The sequence below is a fragment of the Marmota marmota genome, unplaced genomic scaffold, assembly GCF_001458135.2.
Source record: "Marmota marmota marmota unplaced genomic scaffold, marMar, whole genome shotgun sequence".
Lineage (NCBI taxonomy): Eukaryota > Metazoa > Chordata > Mammalia > Rodentia > Sciuridae > Marmota > Marmota marmota.
In genome coordinates, this window is record NW_025999968.1 from 5585043 (window position 1) to 5594757 (window position 9715).

The following is a 9715-nucleotide window of genomic DNA, read 5'->3' on the forward strand; positions in this document are numbered from 1 at the left end:
TTTTTTTTTTTTTTTTTGTTAATTCCCCCAAGAGTTCTAGTGACACCAGTGCCCTTCTTTGGATGGTTCTATTTGTCCTTTTTCAAGCCAACTGCTTTGTAATCTTCTGTCATTTTGCTTTATTCTGGAAGCGACCATATTTCAATCAGGGCAGTGCAGTAGGATATCTGAGCATCAATGACAAGATTGCACAGGGACTGTGGAGGAGACAGAATCTCCATTGAATTCAAGGTTATTGTCATTAACATACAAAGTTCTACAAGTACTATCTGCTGGGGAAAGCTGAATTTTTGAGGATTAGAAAATGTAACCTGTAGAGAACGGATTGCAGATACATTTTATACATGCTGAGTATCTTGAAAAACCAGATATGACGACAAAGCAACTCCTTTGTGCTCTAGGGCAGGAATCAAACCATTATAAAGCCACTTACCCAAGAGAGGCACAGTGTGCGAACATGCAAACCCTACCTGTGGCAAAAATTATAATAGTCAATTTCCAATCGTAGAGAACATTTCTTCCCAGGAAACCTTAAAGTGCTTTAAAACTATTTATTTGCAAAATAAACACATATATTTCCGTATATATTTAGCCATTTAAAAATACACACATATACACAACCTATTCTATGATGGAATGTTGTCAACTATGAAAAAATTAAAGTGTCTCTTTTACTCCTTCATCTCATTCTCTATGATACACCTCCCAAACTCTCTAGAGTAAAACAATTGAAACAGGCCTCACCCAAACTAGAGGTTACAGGCAACCAAACTTTGGGCTCCCAGATTCTCAATTTTCTAGCCATTACTACTTCTGTCATCTCCTCCATCTTCCTCATCTTCCTCATCCTCCACCCCGCACTCATATGGCTTTCTGATTTCCAGGGTACAATAAAAGCCAGTGGAAAAGAAGGGATTATTCAAGGAAGATGGTGAAGTTGGAAGTACCAGGCATCTGTCTGCCCATCTAAACATTACCTACATTGGCAGAATCTGTATGATTTTGGAACTCTGGAATCTATGAAAGACTTGCAATTTCCGGGGAAAGGCTTGTATGATAAGTTGAGATTTATTTAAGCCATTTAACTCTTCAAACCATAGCAGCTACCCACCCCTGACCCCCAGAGCTGTGGCAAACAGCTATGCATGTGTCCTTGAAGATGCTAAGCACACAGCTTACAGGAACTAGAGTCAGCAAAAGGTACCTTTCCTCCAAATAACTAGGTCTTATGTCTAATCGCCAAAGTGCAGAGAGCACACAGCCATGGTTGCTGCACCTTCCCCTTGAGATGAGGTAACTTCTAGGAATTGAAAGGGTCAATGCCCTTTTTTAATGATCTCATTCATTTTTCCCTTTCCCCTCTTTGGGAGGCAAACATTAAAGCCTAATAATTCAAAACCAACTATATATATGGAGAAAATTATAAAGTGATCATACTTTAATATACACAGTTCTACAAGTTCTACCTGCTGAGGAGAACTGAATTTATGAGGATTAAAATTTTTGAGGATTAGAAAATATAACATGTAGACACACTCATACATCGCTGGTGAGACTGCAAATTGGTACAACCACTCTGAAAAGCCATATGGAGATTCCTCAGAAAACTTGGAATGGAACCACCATTTGACCCAGCTATCCCGCTGCTCGATTTATACCCAAAGGACTTAAAATCAGCATACTATAGTAACACAGCCACATCAATGTTATAGCAGTTCAATTGACAACAACTAAACTATGGAACCAACCTAGATACCCTTCAATAGATGAATAGATAAAGAAACTGTGGTATATATACACAATGGAATATAACGCAGCTTTAAAGAAAGAATGAAATTATTGCATTTGCAAGTAAGTGGATGGAGCTGGAGAAAATCAGGCTAAGTAAAATAAACCAAATCCCCAAAACCAAAGGCCAAATGTTTTCTCTGATAAGCAGATGCTGATTCCTAATGGGGAACGGGGGCATAGGGAAGAATGGAGGAACTTTTGATTGGGCAGAGGAGAGTGAGGGGAGGGGATGGGGAGTGAGAATGGGAAGGACATTATATTAAGGACATTATATTATATTAATTATAATTATATTAATTATAATATTTATAGGGATGAGACGGACATTATTATCCTATGTACATGTATGATTACGGGACCTGTGTGACTCTGCATCACATACAGCCAGAGGAATGAGGAGCTGTGCTCCATCTGGTACAATCTGTCAAAATGCATTCTACTGTCATGTATAACTAATTAGAACAAATTAAAAAAAGAAAGAAAGAAAATGTAACCTGTAGAGAACCAATTGCAGATACATATTGCTAAGGAAATATTACCAAATTTTTGAGGATTAGAAAATGTAACCTGTAGAGAACGGATTGCAGATACACTTTATACATGCTGAGTATCTTGAAAAACCAGATTGAAAAAATTTCCAGCTAAGGAAAGTTACCAAACTAAACAAACAAACAAACAAAAAGACTTGAGAAATCCTCAATTTGCACTTCAGGCTGATTCTGGACACAGAGATAGCATTCAACAGCAACAACAATAAACTAATAAATAAAAACAGCAAACATAAGGAAAAGAAAGAATCTGATTTCCACACTTACACATTATTAAATTCAAACTTTAGATTTGATGGAGAACATGTTTATAAACATCCAAGAATGAAGCTCAATGAACTCCATGTAAGATGAACTCAGAGGGACATATTATAATCAAACTGGTATCTGTTTTTTCAAGTTTCTTAAATATTTCATTTTTCTAAGGAATAAATTTATTTTTCTATTTATTTGACACATGATAATTATAATATTTATAGGCTATGACGTGATAATTTAACATGCATACAATACGTAGTAATCAAATCAGGATGATTAGCATTTTCATCTCCTTATACCTTTAGCATTTCTTAGTGTTTGGAGACTTCAAACTCTGTTCTAGTTCTTCCTATAATATATAACAGGTTGTTTTAAACTATGGTTGGCCTATTCTGCTGTAGAATCAAGAATTCATTCCCCAGCCTTCCTCCACTTCCCCTCCTCCCTATTTGTCCAAGAATCTAGTCATCACTATTCTACTTTCCTCTTTTAGGTCAACCTTTTAACTTCTACATATGAATGAGAATATGCATGTTTGTCTTTTTGATCCTGGCTTATTTTATTTAACATAATATCCTCCAGTGATATTCATTCTACCACAAATGACAGGCTTTTGGTTTTTTATTCCTAAATAATATATGTATCACTAAATAATAATATGTAGCCCATTTTCTTGATTCATTCCCCTACCAATGGATACCTTGGTTGATCCCGTATCTTGGCTATTGTGAATAATGCTGCATAGTACAGACATACAGGTATTTTCTCCACATCCTTTCCAGCATTTATTTTTCCCTTTTTTGATCAAAGTGATCTGACTAGAATGAGATGATATATCGTTTTGGTTTTGATTTGCATTCCCTAGTGACTATTGATGTTATTGCTTTTTAAATTTTTTCATTTATTTATTCTAATTAGGTATATATGATAGCTGAATGCATTTAGATTCATTGTACATAATTGCAGCATAACTTCTCATTTCTCTGGTTGTACACAATGTAGTGTCGCACCATATGTGCAGTCAGCCATTACCTAGGGTAATGATGTTCATCTCATTCTACCATCTTTCCTGCCCCCATTTCCCCTCCCCCCGTCCTTTCCCGTTGTCCAGTCACAGTTCCTCCATTTTTCCCATGCCCGCCCCCATTATGGATCAGCATCTACTTATCAGAGAGAACATTTGGCCTTTGATTTTGGGGGATTGGCTTACTTTGCTTAGAATGACATCTCCAACTCCATCCATTTACCTGCAATGCTACAATTTTATTCTCTTTTAATGCTGAGTAATATTCCATTGTGTATATATACCACAGTTTCTTTATCCATTCATCTATTTAAGGGCATACAGGTTGGTTCCAGAGTTTAGCTATTGGGAATTGAGGTGCTATAAACAGTAATGTGGCTGTGTTACTATATGATGCTGATTTTAAGTCTTTGGGTATAGATAGAGGAGTAGGAGAGCTGGGTCAAATGGTGGTTCCATTCCAAGTTTTCTAAGGAATATCCATACTGTTTTGATGTTGCTTTTCATACACTTGGCTATTTGTACTTCTTTTGAGAGCTACCTATTCAGACCACTTGCCTATTTTTTAGTTGGATTATTTGCTTTTTTTGTTGAGTTTTTCAAGTTCCTTGTGTATCCTGGACATCAAACCGTTATTAAATGAATAGATGGAAAATATTTTCTTCCATTCTTTAGATTGTCTCTTCACTCTGTTGATTATTTCCTTTCTATGCAGAGGCTTCTTATTTTTTATATAATCCAATTTGCCTATTTTTATTTTTGCTGCCTATGCATTTGGGGTCTTAAGTATTTTTTAAGTCATTGCCTGTATCAATGTCTTAAAGTGCTTTCCCTTAGCAGTTTCATAGTTTCCAGTCTCACCTTTTATCCACTTCAATGGATCACCATATATATAGAAAGAAGTAGGGTCTGGTTTCTTTCTTCTTCATATGGGTATCCAGTTTTCCAAGCACTATTTATTGACAAATCTGCCCTTTCTACATTGTATGTTTTTGACACCTTTGTCAAAAATCAATTGGCTATAGATGTGTGGATTTATTTCTAAGTTCTCAATTCTGTTTCATTAGTCTATGTCATTTTTTCATTAGTCTATGTCAATTCCATGCTGTCTTGGTTACTCTTCCCTGTAGTATGTCTTAAAATCAGGTACAGTGATGCTTCCAGATTTGTTCTTTTTGCTTTTCTGGTTCCATATGAATTTTCAGACTGTTATTGTTTTCTATTTATGGAAAAACAAAAAAAAATCCCACTGGCATTTTGATGGGGACTGCTTCTCCATCACGATAGGGTTCTTCATTGTAAGTTGCTTTGAGTAAGCTGGACATTATAAGATTAAGTTTTATATTCCATGAAAATGAGAGGTCTTTCCAATATTTTTGATGTTTTCTTAGATTCATTTCATCAGTGTTTTGTAATTGTCTTTATAGATATCATTCACTTCCTTAGTTAGTTTTTGTCTTTTTACTGGGGGTTGCACCCGTGCACCCATGACCTTGTACATGCTAGGCAAGCACTCCACCACTGAGCTAACTCCTCAGCCCTTCATGTTGATTTTTTATCCTGTAATTTTCTGAATTCTTTATCCATCCTTTCTTTTCTTTTCTTTTCTTTCTTTTCCCAGGGATTGAACCGAGGAGCACTTAAGCATTCAGCCACATACCCAGCCCTTTTGCTATTTTGTTTAGAGACAGGGTCTCACTAAGTTTTTTAGGGCCTCACTAAGTTCCTGAGGCTGACTTTGAACTCACAATCTTCCTGCCTCAGCCTCCCAAACTGCTGGGATTACAGGCATGCGCCACCATGCCTGACTTCATTTATCATTTCTAAAAGTCTTCTTGTGAAGTATTTAGGTTTTTCCATAAATAGAATCACATTATCTGCGGAGATAATTTTACTTCCTCCCTTCCTGTTTATATGCCTTTTTTTTTCTTCTAGTCCTAATTGTTCTAGCCAAGCCTTCCAGTACTATGTTGAATACGAGTGGTAAAAGTGGCCATCCTAGTCTTGTTCCAGATTTCAGAGGAAATGCCACCAGCTTTTCCCCTGTCAATATGATATTGTATTGACTGTGGGTGTGTCTTGTGTAGTCTTTATTATGTTGAGATACATTTTTTTGTTGAGACTTTTATCATGAAGGGATGTTGAATTTTATCAAATGCTTTTTCCTGCATCTCTGGAGATGACCACTTGGTTTTTGTCCTTTATTCTGTTATATTACATTTATTGATTTGTATATGTTGAAACATCCTTGTATCCCTTGGGTCACCACCACTTGATCATGGTAGTAGTGCTTTGTTTTGTTGAATGTGCTATTGAATTTAGTACGCTACCTTTTGTTGAGAACTTTTGCATTTATCTTCATCAGGGTATTAATTTTAATTTTGTTTTTCTGTTGTGTCCTCATCAGGATTCAGTCTCTGGCATTGTAGAATATGTTTGGAAGAGTTTTCTTCTTTTCAATTCTTTGAAACAGATTGAGAAAAATTGATGTTAGTTCTTCTTTAAATGTTTGGTGGAATTCAGCAGTGAAACTGTGTAGTACTGGGCATTTCTTTATTCGGAGACTTTAATTACTGGTTCAACCTGGTAAATTTCTTCTTTCTCATGTTTTCATGGTTCAATTTTGGAAGGTTATATGTGTCCCAAAATTTAGCCATTTTCTCTAGGTTTTCCAATTTTTTTGTGTATAGTTGTTCATAATAGTCCCTAATGATCCTTTGTACTTCTGTTGTATTGATTGTATGTCCTCTTTTTCATTTCTTTTTTTCTTGGTTAGTTTAGCTAGTTTTTCCAATTTTGTTTATCTTTTCAAGAAACCAACTCTACATTTCATTAAATTTTTTTCGTATTTTTTAGCCTCTATTTTGTTTATTTCTCCTCTGCTCTTTTTTATTTCTTTCTTTCTACTAATTTAGGATTCGATTTGTTCTTGCTTTTCTAGATCCTTGAGTCCTATAATTAGGTTATCCATTTGAGATCTTGCTTGTTCTTTTAATGTAGGTATTTATTGCAGTGAACTTCCCTCTCAGTTCTGCTTTTGCTGTTATGTTATGTTATGGTATGTTATGTTTCCATTTTCATTTGTTTCAAGAAATTTTTAAATTTCCCTTTTGGTTTTTTTTATTGCTATTATTTACTCATTGTTCATTTGAAAGCATATTGTTTAGTTTTCATGTATTTGTACAATTTCTAAAGTTCTTCTTGTTGGCTTCTAGTTTTATTCCATTGTGGCTGGAGATGATACATGATAGGATTTCAGAATTTTTGAATTTGTTGAGACTTGTTTTGTGTCCTAACATAGAGTTAAATTCTGGAGAATTTCCATGTGTTAGCAAGAAAAATGTGTATGTGTAACAGTTGGGCAATATGTTCTGTTTCTGTTATGTCCTGTTGGTCCATAATATAGTTTAGATCTGACCTTTTTATTGATATTTTGTCTGCATAATCTATATTGATGAAAGTGGGGTGTTGCTCAAGTCTTCCACTATTATCGTACTGGACTCTTATCTTTCCTTTAAGATCTAATAATGCTTGCTTTATATAACTGGGTGTTCCAGCACTAGGTAAGTTGGTTTGATCCTTTCGCTGAGTTGATCCCTTCATCATTATGTAGTGACCATCTTTGTCTCTTTTTCCATTTAAAATATATGTGACTTAAAGTGTATTTTATCTGATGTAAGTACAACTATTCCTCAGTTTTGATTTCTATTTGCACGGAATGTCTTTTCTATTCCTCCATTTTCAGTTTGAATATCTCTACTAATGAAATGAGTTTCTGTTGGGCAGAATAGCACTGGATCTTGATTTCTTATTCATTTAGCCAGTTTAAATCTTGTAATTGGTGAATTTAATCTGTTTACATTCAAGGTTATAATTTATATGTGAAGGTCTTACTCCCTATTTTTTAATGTTTTCCCATTCATTTGTATACCCTTTGTTTCTTTCTTGTTTATATTTTTATTTAGTAGGATATGTGTGTGTGTGTGTTTTGTGTGTGTGTGTGTGTGTGTGTGTGTGTGAAAGAAAATCTGCTCTACTGAGAACTTTTCTTCTTTCTTATGTTTTCATTTTGGTAGTTATCTTCCTTCCACTACTAGATACAGGACTTCCTTGAGCATTTTTTGGTAAGGCTGGTCTGGGGGTGGCAAGCTCCTTCAGTTTAGCTTGTCTTGGAAAGAACTTATTTATTCTTTATGTCTGTAATATAACTTCACTGGGTATCATTTCTTGGTTGGCAGTCTTTTCTTTCAGAGCTTTTCCCAGAATTTTCTCTTTGTCTGGGACTTTTGAAACTTTAACTATGGGGCTGGGGCTGGGGCTCAGCGGTAGAGCATTCACCTCACATGTGCGAGGCCCTGGGTTCGATTCTCAGCACCACATAAAAATGAATAAATAAAATAAAGATATTGTGTCCAACTACAACTAAAAAATAAATTAAAAAGGTTATTTTAAAAAATTTAACTATGATATGCCTCAGAAAGGACATTTTTGGTCAAATATATTTGGGACCTTAGTGTCTCCTGAACCCAACTTTTGAAAAGCTTTCAGCTTTGTTTCACTGTTTAGGTTTTCTCAGACTTTTTCCTTTTCCTTTAGAAACACATAATTTTATTGTTTAATTGTTTGCTAAATGCTATCTCCCTAGACTTGGAAAACTTTTCCTCCTCCTCCTTCTTCTCCCCGCCCACCTTTTTCTGGCAGGGTTATTTCAAAAACCTGTCTTCAGGTTCAAAAATTCTCCTTTCTATGATCGCTGTCTCTTTGCTGAATGTCTCATTCAGATCACAACTTGTTTTCCAAATTTAATTGAATTGTCTTCTGTATTACCTAGGATCTCACTACGTTTCCTTAGAATCATTGTTTTTAATTGTTTTTCAAGTATTTCTTCAGTTTCCTTTTCTTTGTGGTCTGTTGCTAGAGAATTATTGTGCTTCTCTGAAGATATCATGTTATCTTGCTCTTTTAAACTTCTGGTATCCCTAAATTGATATTTGAACATCTAGCAGCCCCATTATCTCTACCAGTTTTATAGGATAATTTTTACAGCAAGATATTTCTTAGTGTGTCAGTTTGGCAGGCTGTGTTGGCTTTGGTTCCATTTGGGTGTAGTAGCATCATCCCCTTCTAGCTTCTACAACTGTAATTGATGGTTTTGAGTGCAGTTTATATGGGCAGGGATCCCATTATTCTGCACAGGCCATGTTGGAATGGACCCTAAAACACACTGGTAGGCCCAGGTGGGACACTCATCAGTGTCTTATGTTACTGAGGTGATTTTGTGGGACTCAGGGGACCAATGCACTCAAGGCAGGCTTCCCAGCTTCTTCCTATGGGCCTTGGTCAGCCAAGCTTCTCAATATAGGCTGCCTGGCTGCTTCTCATGGCCACAGAAGAGTAGGTGAGTCCACCTGGCTGTTTCCTGGGACATTCAGTGGGTAGAACTGCTGAGGGAAGGCCTCCCAACTGCTTACAAGGGCCAAAGGTCCATGAGTGGGGTTGCCCATGGACTGGGGGCCTCATGTGGGTCAAGCCACTCAAGGTGGGATGCCTGGTTGCTTTCTGGAGCCAAGGGTGAGTGGGCAATACCAGCAAGCTGGTTGATAAAGCCTGAACATCACAGGGTCTGATGAGTTGAGCTTTGGGGGTGACCAGTCAACCACTTCACAGGATACCTGATGGGCAGCATCTCAAGATTGTGCTGTGCACTAGGATCCTGGGTGAGAGAAGGTGAAACATGGGCTGGCCTTTTTCTCCAGCACTGGCAGCTCCTCCAAACTAAGCTCAGGGACTGTAAGGGCTACAGACTTTTCTAGAAGCAGATATTTCAGATATATCTGGCATTACTGGGGATTTCTAGAGACCTCTTACATATACTTACTCTGCCATGAAAAGTCCTTCTTGGTTCACAGCTGCTGTCATCTGAGAAGATAAGACAGTAAGTGTTGGGTTCCTAGCTCCTTTCTTTATCCGGCCATCATGTATCTCAGTGTTCAACATCTCTTCCACCTCTCCAGTATACCCCAGCACTCTGTCTCAAACACTCCAGTGGAGCAGTAGATACTTTTTCTTTATTTTGGTCCTTTTGTGTGGAGGG